The sequence below is a fragment of the Syngnathus scovelli genome, chromosome 6, assembly GCF_024217435.2.
Source record: "Syngnathus scovelli strain Florida chromosome 6, RoL_Ssco_1.2, whole genome shotgun sequence".
Taxonomy (NCBI): Eukaryota; Metazoa; Chordata; class Actinopteri; order Syngnathiformes; family Syngnathidae; genus Syngnathus; species Syngnathus scovelli.
Window position 1 is genome coordinate 3,442,400 of NC_090852.1, and position 16,420 is coordinate 3,458,819.

Sequence of the window (16,420 nt, forward strand, 5' to 3'; positions counted from 1 at the left end):
TTGAAAAAGGTTATTTACAAAGTTACACGGATGAAATTTTCAGAATAAGACAACGTCTCCACCGTGTTCCTCCCGTCTATAGAATATCGGACTTGGATGGTATGCCTGTAGAAGGTAGCTTTTACGAAGAGGAATTACAAAAAGTAAAAATAAAAAAAATAAAATTTTTCGCATACAGAAAATTCTTAAATCACGTACTGTGGCAGGTAAACGCGAGTCCCTCGTCCACTGGGTAGGCTGGCCAGCCAAATTCGACAGTTGGGTACTCACAAAGAGTATTAAAAACATCTGACGATCTCTAAAACGGCCATTCTGTGGAAATTACAAGATGGGTGAACACCAGAGAGAATTCTACGTCACATTAGCGTCAAATGCCAGTATACACCTTTTTAGCTCAAACACCCTCACAGAATTTAAAACCGAACTAGCTCAACATATCAATCTAAAAGGTTCGTGGGAGGTCGCTTTATGTGAGATTTCATACATCAACTCAATACCCACCATTCCTGAGAAAAAACTTCTATCTAAAACAACCTAAAAATCCGCCCCCTAGAGGTGATACGTTTCAAGACGACTCAGAAACTCGACATATGCTTAAAACAAAAGGAGGTGTTTATCAAAATCATGACTCGTTAGCTTTGGACATTCAAACTCTATTAACTAAAGCGAGTAACAAAAAGATTGACGTCCGATTTGATCAACACAAACAGAGGTTCATGTTTTCGGGTGAAGAAGGATTGAGAATTATGTTCAAGAGCCCCCTGTCGTACATTGTCGGAATGACCCCCGAGCATTGGCTGTCACTCAAACCGGAAGGCGTTTTGCACGCACCAACACTACATTTCCCACAATGCAACGGTAGCCCGCGATGTCCCTGCAGCTCGCACAAGCGGCTTCATTATTCATCAGTAGTCAGAGCAGAGTTCAACTTTCTGATACCCCCCTCCTCAAAAATGGCTAAACGTAAGGTGGACGCTGAGAACAGGGGGTTTCAGGCCAGGTGGGAGGCAGAGTACATGTTTACGAAGGTAAGAGGCAAACCTGTGTGTCTTCTGTGTGGAGAAAATGCGGCTGTAATGAAAGAATTAAATTTAAGAAGGCACTATCAAACGTCTAAGAATGACACAGACCAAGACAAGAATATGGAATATGAACAAAAGCTACAGAAGGTGGAAGAATTAAAACGAGGCCTTAAGTCCAGACAGGCTATGTTCACGTATGCTAAATCACAAAGCGAGGCTGCTGCCAAGGCTAGCTTTATTGTGGCAAAAGAGATCGCCAAATCAGCCCGGCCCTTTGCAGAAGGAGAGTTGATCAAAAACGGGTTTTGAGCCTCAGAGCCTAACCCCGAACATTGATGAACTTGTACAAACAATGAGACACCTCTAAGTATCAGGCTCAGCCTCAGACAAGTGAGCATCACAGAACAGTAACGTATTTTCCGTTTTTTAATTCGGTTACATTTTTACATTTGTTTCTACAAGACGTGATTTTTCTTTGAAGAAAGTATTGTTTTGTCTGTGTGCTGTAAATTTTTGAATTTTATTTATTTATATTTATTTTTCAGTTGAATGGACCAAGGGAAAATTGCAGATAAGAGCCATGAGAAAGAATACAACTGATTTGATTATTTTTTTATTTTACGATTTGAAAGCAATGATCAGTAGATCATAGAGCAGCACAATAATACATTTTCAGTTTATAATGCATGCACTTTTACTTATGCATTTATGTTGATATTAAGAAACACATTTTGTTTTTAAAACAATTGAATTTTTTGCTGTTTGGCTGTTGAAAATGTTTTCCCTTCAGTTACTGACAGAGCCATAACAAAATATTGCCATATTCATTTAATCATTAAATAATGTACACTGTGTTAGGTCTTAGTTCAAAAGGCTATGTGCAATCATTCCGATATATTTTAATAAACATTGAACCAGTCCGGCCCTCGGCTTGTAGCAAATTTGTTTTTTTGGCCCTCGGTGTGTTTGACTTTGACATCCCTGGCGTAAACGCACAACATCCTGCCGACAGACGGGCTGGATCTTATTTTATGTTCATCTACACAGACGTAATACATCATCAAACAGTTGGTGACACGTACGCGCCTATGCTTAGAACTTTACCTCTTGAAGGTAATTATGGTGATATTGTAAACAAAACTTTTAACCCGGTATACTATTTAGATGTGTGCAGAAGCCACATTGAAACCATTTCGGTTTACCTGCGAACAGACCAGAACAACCCGATAGATTTCAAAAACGGGAAGGTCATTCTCACTCTGCATTTTAGATCGAAATAATAATAAATTAAAAAAAAATAAAAATAAAAAAATAAAAAATAATAAAAAAAAAAAGACGTCATCGTCAATGCATCCTGATTTGTATCGTTTTGTTGATTATTATGAAACACAAGTGGGGGGCTCGTTTCAAGCCGGTTTTGCAGGGGCGCCGGTTCAGTACGGACGAGGGATAGGGTCTATTTTTGCAAAATTATTTCGTTTCGTGATGCCTATGTTCAAAAACGGGTTTAATTTGGCGAAGCCGCATCTTCAAGCCGCCGCTAAAAACATAGCAACGGATGTAGCGGGGCGCGTCATTCAAAGAATCCACCAGAAACAAGGCCCCGAGCAAGAAGGTTCCGGGCTAGCTGTATTGTCACGTGGGCGATTGCAACCTGGGGGGCGGAGAAAAAGGAGCGTTAAAAGAAAAAGGCGCTCCACCGGTCTCAGGCCAGTTGTCAGGAAAAAGCGGAGAAGACGTAAGACAGATATTTTCTCTTAAAAAATGGCCCTTCTACATTTTAAAAGTCAAGAGGCGACGCTATCAAGTCTAGATCTCTTTAGTGCGCCCCTGACACAATTCTCTATAGAAGATAGCTCATATGTCGAATTTCAACCGTTATCAGCAATCGTGGACCAAGGACCAATAGAATTTTATATACCGGGGGACGGCTCAAAATATTTAGATTTATCCGACACTTTACTACATCTCCGTGCAAAGGTGACGCGTAGAGATGGGACAAATATTCAACCGCAGGAGCAAGTCGGCATCGTGAATTTCCCTATAAACACAATTTTTAATCAATTAGATATTTCGTTGAGTGGACGGTTAATCTCACAATCTAGTGCCACGCATGCCTACAGATCCATCATCGAGCTGCTGTTAAACTTTTCAAACGATTCTTTGGAGTCACAATTCACAGCAGGAATGTTCGCAAAAGACAGTAGGGGGCGTATGGACTCCATTTCTTTCGAAGAGGGCGTGGCTAACGCCGGTTTTGTGCGGCACGCACAACAGATTGCCGGCTCACGTGAATTTCATCTTATGGGACCGCTTCATGGAGATATTTTCTTCTCCGAACGCCATCTATTGAATAATGTGGATTTGCGTTGTCAAACGCACCTCTCGGATTAAGGTGCCCCCGGCTTCCCAGTAACGGGTTTGTTTTAGCCGGGTTCGGAGATTCGTCCGTAATCTAACCACCCGAGTTAAATTAACTCCTCCGGAATCAATCTAATTTCTGTACGACGCCAATCCCTCTCAAGTCACCCGAAGCTCGTGCCGAGTAACTCAATTCGAGGCAGGACTTCGAAGTGACCGCATCGTATTGATGGCTCCCCGCTAATGTTTGAAGTTCTTATTCGTTACGGATATTTTTTAGATGTCTTTGTTAAGACCTCAGGGATTCGTTTGTATAGCGCACCCAAGCACTAGTTTTGCCGAAGTAAATGTTGATATGGGTCCGTTCCACTTGGTCGCTCATGCAGCGAGCCGACCAACTTTTTTATTCGAAAGAGAATCGAATTAATAAAAGTGTGACAATAATAGCATTTAAGAAGAAAATTAATGCACCCTATATGATTAATTCTAACTTCGTATACGTAGATCTAGCACTTGACCGTCGGAGTTCTTCACCCCACTTAATTGCTTCGAAGAGAATAGCGACTTTCTTAAACCGAATAAAAATGTCGTGCTGTCTTTAGATTTGCCCAATAATTAATTTGGAAGGCAAGTCTATTTTTTGATCGTGTCCTATTTAACTTTTGACGCGGCCCGACAAAAAGGGGAACTGGGCCGCGCCCGACGGACAATCGAAATACTTTTATCCTCCACCAACTTCACTGATTTATTTTAATCATCGTCGTTATGTTATTTAAAGGAAGTAAATTCTCAACCGAATTCACTTTCAACGAACTCAACTCTTCCGTTAAATATTTACGAAAGTTATTTAATTCTCTAACTTGCTCAGAGTTACTTTTTACGCGGCCCGTCAAAAAGGGGAAGCGGGCCTGAGCCTTTCAAATAGTTAAATAACTTTCCGTTTTACACAAAATAATAATCCGATTTAAACACTTCCGTTAATTTATTTTATTTAAATCGGCCCCAAACCATCGGTTGCATATTTAGCACAAATCCGCGCACAACGAAGTAAGTAATATACAAAACACATTTATTGAAGAAACATGGAATAGAATTACAAATCTCAATTACCCCAGAAACTGAACAATTTCACTCACTGATACCCGTGTTAATAAAATCATTCAATCCCAGAACAATTCGATTGCAAAACACAGTTCATAAAAAAGGGAAGAGGTAATTACCAGCTGCGTGCTATTTTTGGTGAAAGCAAAGTCGAGTGATCAGTTCGATCTTGCTTCTAAAATCCAAATTAAAGAAACAGGCTGGCCACGAGGAATCCGGCGGCCCGATGACTATTCCCCCCTCTCGCTAAAATACATAAAAAATATAAATCCCTCTCACCTATTCCTCCTATAAAGTTGTCCAGTCCAATTTTTGGGAGTAAATCCAAGTTAATTTCAGTCCAGCGATCCTGCGTCTCACACAAAGATCTTCGGGACTTTGGAAAAAATCTTGAAACTCCTCCGGGCCTCTTCACGTATAAGCGCTCTTTTGGGGGAGAAAAGCCCCGAAGCTGCTCTTGCAGGACCTTTTTATAGACCTCTCCGTCCCCCCCCTCCCCTTTCCTTTCTCCTGGACTTTCCCTATAGGGTAAGACTGCCCAGTTTTCCCACGCCTATAGAAGGGACTGGCCAGCTTTCTCACGCCTATAGAGGGAACTGGCCAGTTTTCCCACGCCCATAGAGGGAACTGGCCAGCCTCCCCACGCTTTGTTATCTGTGGCCTTCAGCAGCTGTTTCCGCCCTGACCACGCAGTACTTTCCACCAAATGCACAGCTAGTGGTAAAACCTTTCACTTCCCCTTTTCACCCTTGACCTACTTTCTTAAACAATTTCGAATTGACAAATAATATTGCTTAAAGCGGTTACAGAATACATTTTTAGCCAAGCAAAGAAATCAAAAAATAAAAATCACATAATAAAAATCTCATTTGTGCTTCTCCAAACAATTTATGTCACGCCACTATTCTCATAGTGACGGGTCTTTTGATCGAAATGACAAATAATATTGCTTAAAGCGGTTACAGAATACATTTTTAGCCAAGCAAAGAAATCAAAAAATAAAAATCACATAATAAAAATTTCATTTGTGCCTCCATGCGTGACTTACACTCTGACACCGTGTTCCTCTTTTCGATTTTAACTGGTTTAGCTTATTCTGGCCCCTCTTTTGGTCTCACGTTTTGGTCTGGCGCCATCTTTTGGACAAATTTGGAATTTCAGCTCTGCCAATTTATTCCTGTGACCAATCCATATTCTACCATTGGCACCATCTCTACCCCCATGTTACATGACACCACCTCCTTGGATTGAAAAACAGGTATAAATTTTCTCTGCTCACTCCCCCCTCGTTACGAGCTAAGCAGTCATGTCGTCGTCTCCGTCTGAGATATTCACAACCTCAGCGGTTGTTGAAGTAGGGCAGGCCGCTGCCATATCACCTTGTCTGGCGATCTCTGCGAGGGCGTTGATCAGGCGCGACAACCGACCAGAAGCGTTGTCGTCGTCAGCGTGGTCCTCCACCGCGTGGGCTCTCAGCACCGGTGGCGTTGAATCCCCTGTGGCCACACTCTCGACATCTGCTTCCTCATCCTCAGCCCCGAGGTCGCTCTCGCGTTCTCTGTCTTGAGCCTCATCGTCGTCCTCAGACTCAGAAGGAGCTGCATCCACATCCAGCGGGCTTATCAGCTGTACGGGGCTGATGGGCGAGTCGAGGGGAGGATCATCCTCGTAGCCAGGCCCTCCATACATACGGCTGTCGTCTGAATCCCGACGCCTCATGCAACCCTCGCCTGGCTCTCTGCACCGGACGTAAGACCCATCCGGGGTCCAATGTCCAACACACCGTCCTCCTCCCCGACGCGCAGGCCGGACAAGCCCCACAGGGGCCTCGCTGGGTATCACCATAGGTCGGTGTGCTCCATATTCCGCGTTCGGGTGGGTGTAAAAGTCAGCCGGGAGAAAGCGATGAGGAGCGCTCACCGCCAGACAGCGCCCACATTGCCAATGCGAAGTGACGCATCGAGTGCCGTTCCGTTGACGCCAGGTCATGTGAATCAAAGGCCAGATGGTGCCGTGGGTTCTTCCTGCTCCTTGCGTGAGAACCGTACATGCTGTTAGGGGCCCTCGAGTTGTCTCGAGCAGAGTCGCGGTGATCATCAACTCCGCACATCCTTCCCATCCGAGATGGTCCAAGCTGGACTGCTCTCCCTCTTTTACATACAGACCGTCAGGGACCAGCCAAGTCAAACTAAAGCCGGCCTGATAACAACAGCTTCCCACATAAGATCTCCCGATCACCCAGGCCAATTTCATATGGCTCATTCCGCACAGGATGCACTTAGGCGCATCCCCAAACCAGTGTACAGTCTGTAAAACATGGAAGCACAAATTTTAACATTTTTCATCAAACAATCACCCCTCTGCCAGCCCCTTGGTATACAATAGGGGGGCTTCTCTGCGGCCGTCCTCCCGCCTCTCGGGGCGGGAGGGGAAAAAAAAACAGAGTATGTAAAAACCAGGTTATCATTGCCCATTGGTCCACCACTTCGATCCAAAGTAACACAGACAATGACCCCCATATCACGCACCAGAGTACGAGTTTGGCCGTACGCCATCTCCACGCGACAGAGGTGCGGGCATGCTGGTCAAGTCCGGCTACCATCTTTATAACATACATGGCCATTCCTATCACCAATATCGCTTCCAATATGACAACCCCGAAAACAACATAATAAACAAAAATTGACACCACTTCCAAAACACTCCACAAAATAAGCAATACAATTTCGGCGATACCTCTGGGTGTATTAGGGTCAACATACATTCGGCCATGCATGTAGACTACAAAAAGACCCAAACCCATCGTGTGTCTTGTGTATAAAAATCTCAAAATCAAAACCTTGAATATTGATATGACCAAAATCACGGGGCGAGTGAGTTGTTGCAAATCCCAAGACCCAGAACAGCAGTAGGCTGTCCAGATACTGAATAAAACCCAATATTGAACTTCGTTACTCACTCTCATCGCTCCTGGCCTCCCTCTTGGATCTAAAAACCCGCTTGAGCTGTTTGTTGCCATTATTAGTTTTAGTTCCTTTTTTTTTTTCTTTTCTCTCTCTTGTAGTCCCAGTCTCTGAGCTGTCAGGCTTGAATGCCCGACGGCTGCCCGACTTCTCCTTTTAATAAGACGTTCCGACCACCCCTCTTGCGGGCCGTCATTTGCCTAACTAGAGACGCCTCTCTCTCGCGGGGGTCGAATAAAATCTTCTTAATGCTTCCTTTTATGGCAATGCACAGAGTCGTTGCTATCCCCATCAATGCAAACCCTACTAGCACCCACGCCCAGATTGGCCCCAGTACCATTTCCAACGCACCAGTGATCACGTCCCCAAAGGCCTCAACCGCGGCACTTGTTGCTGACTGCAGCGCCGCCCCTATCTTCTCATACCAAGTGCAATCATGAATGTTTTCTCCATGACCACATTTTATCCAATGCTCTGACGGGGAGAAACATGTTCCATTATTGAAAATTCTATTGGGGCCAACCCAATCAAAACCTATAAACTGCCGCCCCTCACACAGACTCTTTCGGAACGCACGCCCCTCAGCAATCTGCATCAGCGCAGGCAGCCGATAGGGGATAGACACTGGCTTGCCTAAATTTAGCAATCCTTCATTTTGTACCCAGGTACTACAAGGCACCCGGTCTCTAGCGGGCTGACGCCTCCACCTGTTTTGTGGCGAGACGTACTCCCACAAAGCCCCTTCCACACTCCTGTATCTCTCATCTTGATATTTATCTAAACAATATTCTTTCCAATTAGGCAGTGTAACACATTGTTCACGAGCTAAGGTAATCAAACATTTTGTTTTCTCAGTGTTACAAGTCATCGCCCAGGGCCGAGGATTCACATAGATATATGGGGAATATATTCCTGTGGGCTTGATATCAGTCTCTTTTGAATATACTGTTGACATAAATTGGTATTGAACCCAGTAATTTGTTGTTACGTTTAAACAGGGTATAACCCATTGCTTCATCTCATACCCGTTAAATCCCCACCATGTCTTGGCGGGGTCCCGAACGTTTATCTCAGACCATGCCTGTAAAATTCCTTTCACTGTTTTGTTTACTAAGAGACTGGCACAGTTGTGAACCCACCCGGTGCCCAAGACGGATCGCTTGATCTCATCCAGGTCACATCTTGGTGACTTCCCAACTGTCCAATCCTTCCCATGCAATCCAGCATAAATTTTGCCCACTACACATCGGTCAATCTTAGCAAATTCTCCCGGAGTTACCGTCAACAAATCGGCAGGAGTGGGTAACCGTTGAACCCATAAGTGCCTTGCCGACGGGTACAACCGGTGTCTGCCCTGGTCACTGCTGGGCACAGCAATTTGTCTCTGTACCTGCCATAACCATGGAAATGAACTATTTAGCCAAAATTCAAAATCCACTGGTTCCTTATTTGGGTTGAACTTCCTCCCTCCCCTTGTTGACACTGCGACAGGGGACTTCATCTTTTGGAATTTATAGGCCCACATTATCACATGATAATTATTCTCACAAAATTGTCCCACGTTAAAATAACACGCATTTAACCTACTAAAAACTCTCTGACAGTCCCAAAATACTGGCTTCTGGCTGTCGGACAGGCTTCTCGGCACCCGGTTAAGGCGACGCTTACTTGAATAATCCTGAGTTTTTTCACAAACCAAATCTAAACAACTCCAGCACGGCTCCCATCCGGGATAAGTGCCACGGCACGTGGAGTTTTTCATTGGGGCCGGGAATGAAAATTCATCCGGCCTTTTCCCACTCTTTTCCCAATACCCTCCTTTTGATTCGGGCAACGGGACACACGAGGCATTGCTATACCATTCCGCATGCTCCTCGCCCACTTTCAAAATCCAATTTCTTTTAACAATTTTCTCTTCATGTTTGTTCTTGCAAATCAAGCTTATCGTTAGATTAGCAAAGTTTTCTGGCGCTTTGAAGTACCTCATATCACAAGCACTGATGTTACTTATTATTTGCCCTGTCCAATTCACGCGACCCAAATGATCGGGAAAGTGAGTTACTTCACTCACTATTTCCCTTTTTGTCTTATACCGTCTTTCCTCCTCGTCTCCTGCGCGCGGAATTGCTCCTTGTTCCAGTGGCAAGGCGATCATCTTCTCTCGTCGTCGCAGCACCGATGTCCAATATTGTCTGGTAGCGATGTCTGGTGCTATGGATGTATTCCATTTCACGGTGACGCTTCCAAAGTCCACTGCCCAACAGGTTTGATTGAAGAGCTTCGTTCCATCGTACTCGATATTGATCATCTCCATCGGATCATAGCGGGCCGCGCTCTTCCAAAGTGTGAAGCTGAGTAGGATGCCTGTCAAAATGACTGAAAGTATTATAGCTGTCAGCCAATCCGTCATCAGGGTCTTCTTCCATGATATCGCCGGCTGAGGAAAAATAGATGGTCTCCATTCAATTGTGTTCCAATCCATTGGAGGGTTGTCGGGTAAATTCGGTGGTTCGTCGCAAAAAGGCGAAGTGCTGGGAATCTCATACCCGCCGTCCGCACATAAAGTTGTTCTTCGCCTTTCAAAATTTGGCTCTGGATTCCTGCTCACGGGAACTGCATTCGCGTAGATTGGCTCCAGAGCTATCCATTCCCGGTTTGAATAAATCTCTTGCTCCTCTTGCGCAAAAAACGGATTCCTCCCGTTTTTCCCATCGTTGTCTGTGGAAGCCCCGGTCCCGGGGCTCAGCCTACCCGCTGGTTCCACCGGGTTGCAACCAGCGGGATCATCCGTGTAGCCTGGGGGGGCCATTGGTGACTCTCCACTCTCCAGGCTCATTGTTCTCTTTCTCTTGACTCCGCGCGGGAAGTTCATGGTTGGTCACTTCTTAGGGCTGAATGAAGATCTGGTTCTTCTCTCCTGGCTTTATAGGGGATCTTCCAGCCCCTCCTCCTTCCCTGGCTCCTCCCTTGTGCCAAGGAAAACGTCCACCTCCTTGGCCAAGGTGGTCACTCCTTCTGCTGTCCCCGTCAGGTTTTTTTTCTGTTATTGGTTATGTACAGTCCATTAATGATACATTGTTATCATACTTTTATATACACATGTATACATACACAATTACATGCCTATCCATTTACATATACACGTATGTACACATTCTTCTCTTTTTTTTTTCTCAGTTGTCTCCCCCCTGGGAATCTGGCCGCCTCCACAGCTTAACCAACCCCTCCACTGCGGCTCGACCCCTTTTTTTCTTTTGAGGGTCTGTCTCTTTAGACCGCAGTGTATAGTAGGAGGCCGCTTGAGCCAACGTTCCTAGCGGCCTATCAGAGGTGGACGGCCCTGGTTCCCCCGGCCTGGTGTCTACCGCATCTTCTGCCATGTTGCTCTCTTGGCCACCGGCTTGTTTTCTGGTTTCGGAGGCTTTGCGCTTCATTTCTGCCAGCACTGGACATGTCTTAAGGGTGCGGTGACGCTCCGGACCCCATCTGGTGTTTCCTTTTCCATCACATCCCGGCGTGGGACACACCTCGAGGCTCCCCACATATACCGGACAAGCTCTAAATGAGCGGTGGTAAGTTGCCCCTGGTCGGGTGCTACCGCTCCCGTCGCAGCCAGGAGTAGAGCAATTTGCTGGATACAACTTCGTCCAATCAAAAGGGGTCCAGTCCAGTAGAATCTTCCCGGGTCGGTCACTTACGCCACCACCTTCCGCCTTTGGAAACAGGTTTTCCTTCTGGACTCCTGTCTCTGGCGGGAGAGAAGTTGTTTGAATTTCCACTTGGACTCCTACTTCTGGTGGGAGAGAAATGGTTGGATTTTCCACTTGGACTCCTACTTCTGGCGGGAGAGAAGTGGTTGGATTTTCCACTTGGACTCCTGCTTCTGGCGGGAGAGAAGTGGTTGGATTTTCCTCTGTCACCAACGATTGGAACATGCTTCCTCCAGCTGGACATCCCTGTGTCCACTCCTGGCTGGGACCTTTATCCCATTCTCTTGCTTCCGACCGGTCAAGGTCATCTGTCTCCTTGGCCTTTCCTTGAGGTTCTATCGCCGCTACTGTGCCGTGCTCCTTTCTTGTTTGTATTTGTTCACTAAGAACATTCCGTATCTGGGACCCGGCGTTTCTTATGGCTACAACTTGGCTAAGCCTTTTGGCCTCCAATTTGATTCCCAGTGAATATATTCCTTCGTAAGGAATGATGGCCATTTTCACTGTAATCCCTACCAGTGCTGCTTCACCCTCATTCACTATAAGGACTGATCCAACTTTATTCCCAGGGGCAAAACAGTATATTCCTTTTTTTGTCACATACTGGAAGTCTTTGTTACACATGTCCAAAATACTTCGATAGCAGTACATGTTGCTCACAGTCGGGCTTGTCTCCGCAGGAGCTGCCGCCACTCTGAGCAATGGTGCGTCTTTGCACGCCATTAATTGGGCTATAGCCCGAGCCCAAGTCATGGGCCTCCACGGTCCCTCAAGCAGGTCCCCAAGGACTGCGGTTCCTCCCGCGGAAAGAACCGACTCACGAGCAAACAAAGCCATTTCGTTGGCCTTTTCTGTATAACTGTCGGGGGCAGGCCGGCCGTCTGGCCTTGGCCAAGGCCAACAATGGCCCAAGGCCACATAAAGGTTCCTCATGGCCTGATTATTATCATATGCCGGCCAAGATGCTCCTCCCAACACTGGATAGAGGGTCGCCAGGGGAGTCATTGCCCTGGTGATTTGCCATCCCTCTGCTTCTCCGACTTTCAATAATTTTCCTCTTGCCATGTGTTCTAAACACATGGGGCAATATTCCAGCTCATCGCCGTCCCAAACACACGTGCACGAGCTAATTTGTCGAGCCCGTACATCCGTAGTTGGTCCGATCTCCCACTGTGAAAAGAACACCATTCGTGTCAAAATGGTAATTCGACACTGGTGGCATACCATGGCATCTAACACTTTGACTGGAAGCTTGTCCTCATTCCTCTGGGCAAATTCCAGTTCTCTTACATCGGTGGTCAGTACCGGTGGCATCATGAAGCCTACTCCCGACCACATAGTAGGCAACAGGTTGGGTGTCAAACAAATGACACAAGCTTCGTCGACCCATGTCCAGTGAAAATGTTCTGGTCCACCGGGTGTGCTACCCCGCTTGGCCAATCTCACCAGATTTAGGGCCCTTCCGGTTTGGATCCCATTTGGCGTTCTTCTTACGATGACCGCACCTTTGTGTGCGGCCATGCGCACGAAGGCCGGGATTATTCTGTAGTCCGTTGCCATATGTTATTTAAATTACTTCTTGGCTTGAATCGGGTCAGCCGATAACGGCTTCAGCTGTTCAACTCCTTGGATACCTTTCTTCTTTAGTCGTACTGTGTTCCTGTCCAAGACTTCACTAACGATGTCCGAGCAGTCGTACTTGGCCTTCACTGCCGTGTTGCTGTTCAGGTCCCTTGACTTGATCCACACCTTCTGTCCAACGCTGAACCGACACTTCTCTTTATCCTGGGACGGGCTGTCTTGGGTTCTGCCCACTTCCTGGGACACAAAGAGTCGTTGATACTTCTCCGGACGGGGAGGGCCGGCTGCTCCTACTCCTCCCGTTCAGGTCTGCAACCAAATCAAGTAGTTTAGTACTCCACTCTTTCCCGTTTGCATTTTTTCCCAACCAGGTTTTGACTAGGCCAATACTTCTTTCAGCCACCCCGTTTGCTTGTGGCGTATAAGGGGGCGAATAGACTCTGACTACTCCCCACCTACGACACCACTCGTCTACCTGGGCGTTTTTGAAATGAGTTCCATTGTCTGTTCTCAACTCTTTTGGGATTCCTAGCCACATGCACCCATCTTCTAGTGTCTTGATCACACTGTTTGCATTGGCTTTTCTCACTGCTTTCAGCCCGACGTGTCCTGACATCGAGTCTACCAGCACAACCAGGTATTTTTCACCCTTTGCGCCACTTATTCCCATGGGGCCAGCTACGTCCATACAAACCGAGCCCCACGGCACAGTACTCCTGATCGTCAATCCGTCCGTGCGTCGTCCTCTTCGCCCTGCGTTGTATTTGTTGCACGGATTACAATCCCGCAGAACCGCACGAATCATTCGGTCAGGGACCCAGAGTTCCAGCTTCTCTAACTCTTTCCGCGTAGGCAGTGGACCCGCGTGGCCTAGTGCTTCATGCACTGCCGACACGACTTGCCTCACGCTCTTGTCTGGGACCACTTTTCCGCGAGGGGTCTTGTCCCATTTTTCTGCTCCTACAACTATTATTCTTCTTTCCTGGACGTATCGATCAACTTCGTTATTCCCTCTCCAATGAGCTCCTTCTTTTACATGAGATTTCTGGTGAACCACATCCAGACTCAAATTTAGCCGTAACTCGGCTATTTTTTTCCACACTTCATAGTGGGCCACTAGTTTTCCTTTCGCGCCCTCAAAGCCATTCTCTTCCCAAATGGCTAGATCGAATTTGAGAGCTTGCGCGCGATAATGACTGTCAGTTATAAGTCTTACGCGTCCAGCGTGATTTTTTTCTGCTTCTAACAGTCCTTCCAGCACTGCCGTGGCCTCTCCTGCTTGCGCGCTGCCGGGTGTCTTTCCTTTGCGGCGGCAACGCTCCACTCCATTCTGCTTCAGAATAAACCCCCAGTGGGCATTCTGCTCTCCTTCCTTTTTTGACCCATCGGTGTAAAGAGTCCATTCATAGGGCTTCTCTTCATCCATACTCTTTTTGGGTATCGGCTTCTTTGTGGAGGTTGTATTTGGTCCAATTTCCAAGTCGGGGTCTAGTAGGATGTCTTCCCATCTGCCCCATCGGATGTTGGTCGCTTTAGTGCTCTCGATTGTAGTCTTTCTTAGAAAACGATGCACGTTACTTCCGGTCTGGACTTTGATACCTTGTCCCTGGGCCAGGTCTTTTAAATTACTCCAGTACCTTGCCAACACTGCCAGTTCTTTCTCCTCCTGGGGGAATTTTTTCTCGACGCTGGACAGGGTGTAGGTCCACAAGGCCACCAAACCGGCACCTTCGTTGCTGACCGACACCATTGCATCATTTTCTTCGCACTGCACCTTTGCGACCAGTCTTACTGTCAAACTTCGTGGCTCAAGCCGCACGGCTTCTCGGACGGCCTGTTTCAAATTATTCAAGTTCTCATTGTCTTTGTCTGACCACTGCCACTTTGTTGGTTTTTGGCCCTCCGGTGTTTTCTTCAAGCGGCCGTACAGTGGCCTTGCATGTTTCTGATAGTGAGGAACATGATCCCGCACATAATTGCACAGTCCAAGTATTCGCTGCAACTCTGTTTCTGATCTCGGGGGCGAAATCTGTTCAATTTTCTGTCGAAATCCTTCTGAGATTCCTAGGTTCTCAGTCACTTGGAATCCCAAGTAATCCACTTGGAATCGAGCTAGTTGGCATTTCTTGAGATTCAGCTTGAGGCCGGCAGCGGAGACTCGTTCCACCACTTTCTGCAGCAAGTCCAAATGTTCCTCCTCTTCGTCATTTGAAACAAACACATCATCGATGTACACTGTAACATCCAAACCACTCAAAACTTGTAAAACCGCTGATTGAAACACATTTGGGGAGTTTTTGTATCCTTGTGGCAATCTTTGCCACACGTATGATTTCCCTTTGTGCGTGAATGCTGTTTTTCCTTGTGATGTTTTGGCCAGTCGTAGTGAAAAGAACCCGTTTGCTAAATCAATGCATGATTTGTATTTCTTCACTCTTAGCGTCTTTAGGGATGCCTGGGGATTTATGAGGCTCGCTCGATTAGCCACCGTCCGGCGGTTAAGAGCTTTAAAGTTGATAACTGGCCTCCATCCTCCCCCGGACGCCTCTGGTTTTTTCACTGCCTGAATCGGGCTGTTGGTCACTGGATTTGATTCTTCCCGAATGATGCCAAGCTGTAGAAGTTCCTTCACGATTGTTTCCATTTCAGCCACTGCTTCGGGATTCAAGGGATATTGTCTCACCGGTGGATGCACTCCTCCTTCAATTGTGTGGATGTATTTTGATCCAAGGTCACCACAGTCGTTCTTGAAATACGCCACAGCTGCCCTTTCCAATATAGCGGTCAGTTTCTGCTTCCCATCTGGAGACAGGTCGCTGTTTTGGACCTGTCCACATCCACAGGTTTGTACCACTCATTCAGTGGCATGGTTTTAGTTGGACCCACTCGGACTGTTTTTGCTTTAATATTTTCCAACCTTGCTTTTACTGGCTGACGCTGATGTGCTGGTTTTTTCAGATCTTCGGCGTCTCTTAATGTCACTAAATTGTGGGGCCCTTTCACCCAAACGATTCTTTTCCAGACTCCCATTGGCATGCTGGTCACTGATCCATCTGCCATCATAACAGTTAGGTGTCCTATCACTTTCAAGGCTTTGCGGGTCATCGACACCTCAGCTCCGGTATCTACTAAATATGGAGCTCCATCAATATCAATGTAGAGATTGTCTCCCTCTCTGTACACGCCTGACAGGGTGACCCGCGCCTCTTTTTCACTTATTTTCTGGGCCCAGCAGGGGCCGCAGCCTTGCGAGCCTCTGCCAGGGCCTTTCTTTCTTCTGGTGACATTTTGTCATACACATCTTTTGCCACATAACCAGTTGAATTCACTTTACCATAAGGGGGTTTGGGATTCTCTCGGGTGTTTTGTCTCTGATTATCATTAAATTTTTGCCCCTTCCCATAAGTTGGCCGTGGTGGTGGTTTCCGACTTGCTTGTGTATCTTCTGTGCGAGTGCGAGTGCTGCCCGATGGATTCGGCTTTTGTCTCTCCATGTAGTGTTTTGTTACTCTGTCCCATTTCTTTATGGATTCTTCGATTCGTGCCAGAGTTGCCTCCGCACCCAGCTTCACAAAAGTGGTGTCCTTGTCCTCGGTAACTGCTCTCAATACTCGCACGTATCTGTTTGGGCTTATCACTTGTTTCAACTTATGCCACACATTCAGCAAGGTGAGACCCTGTT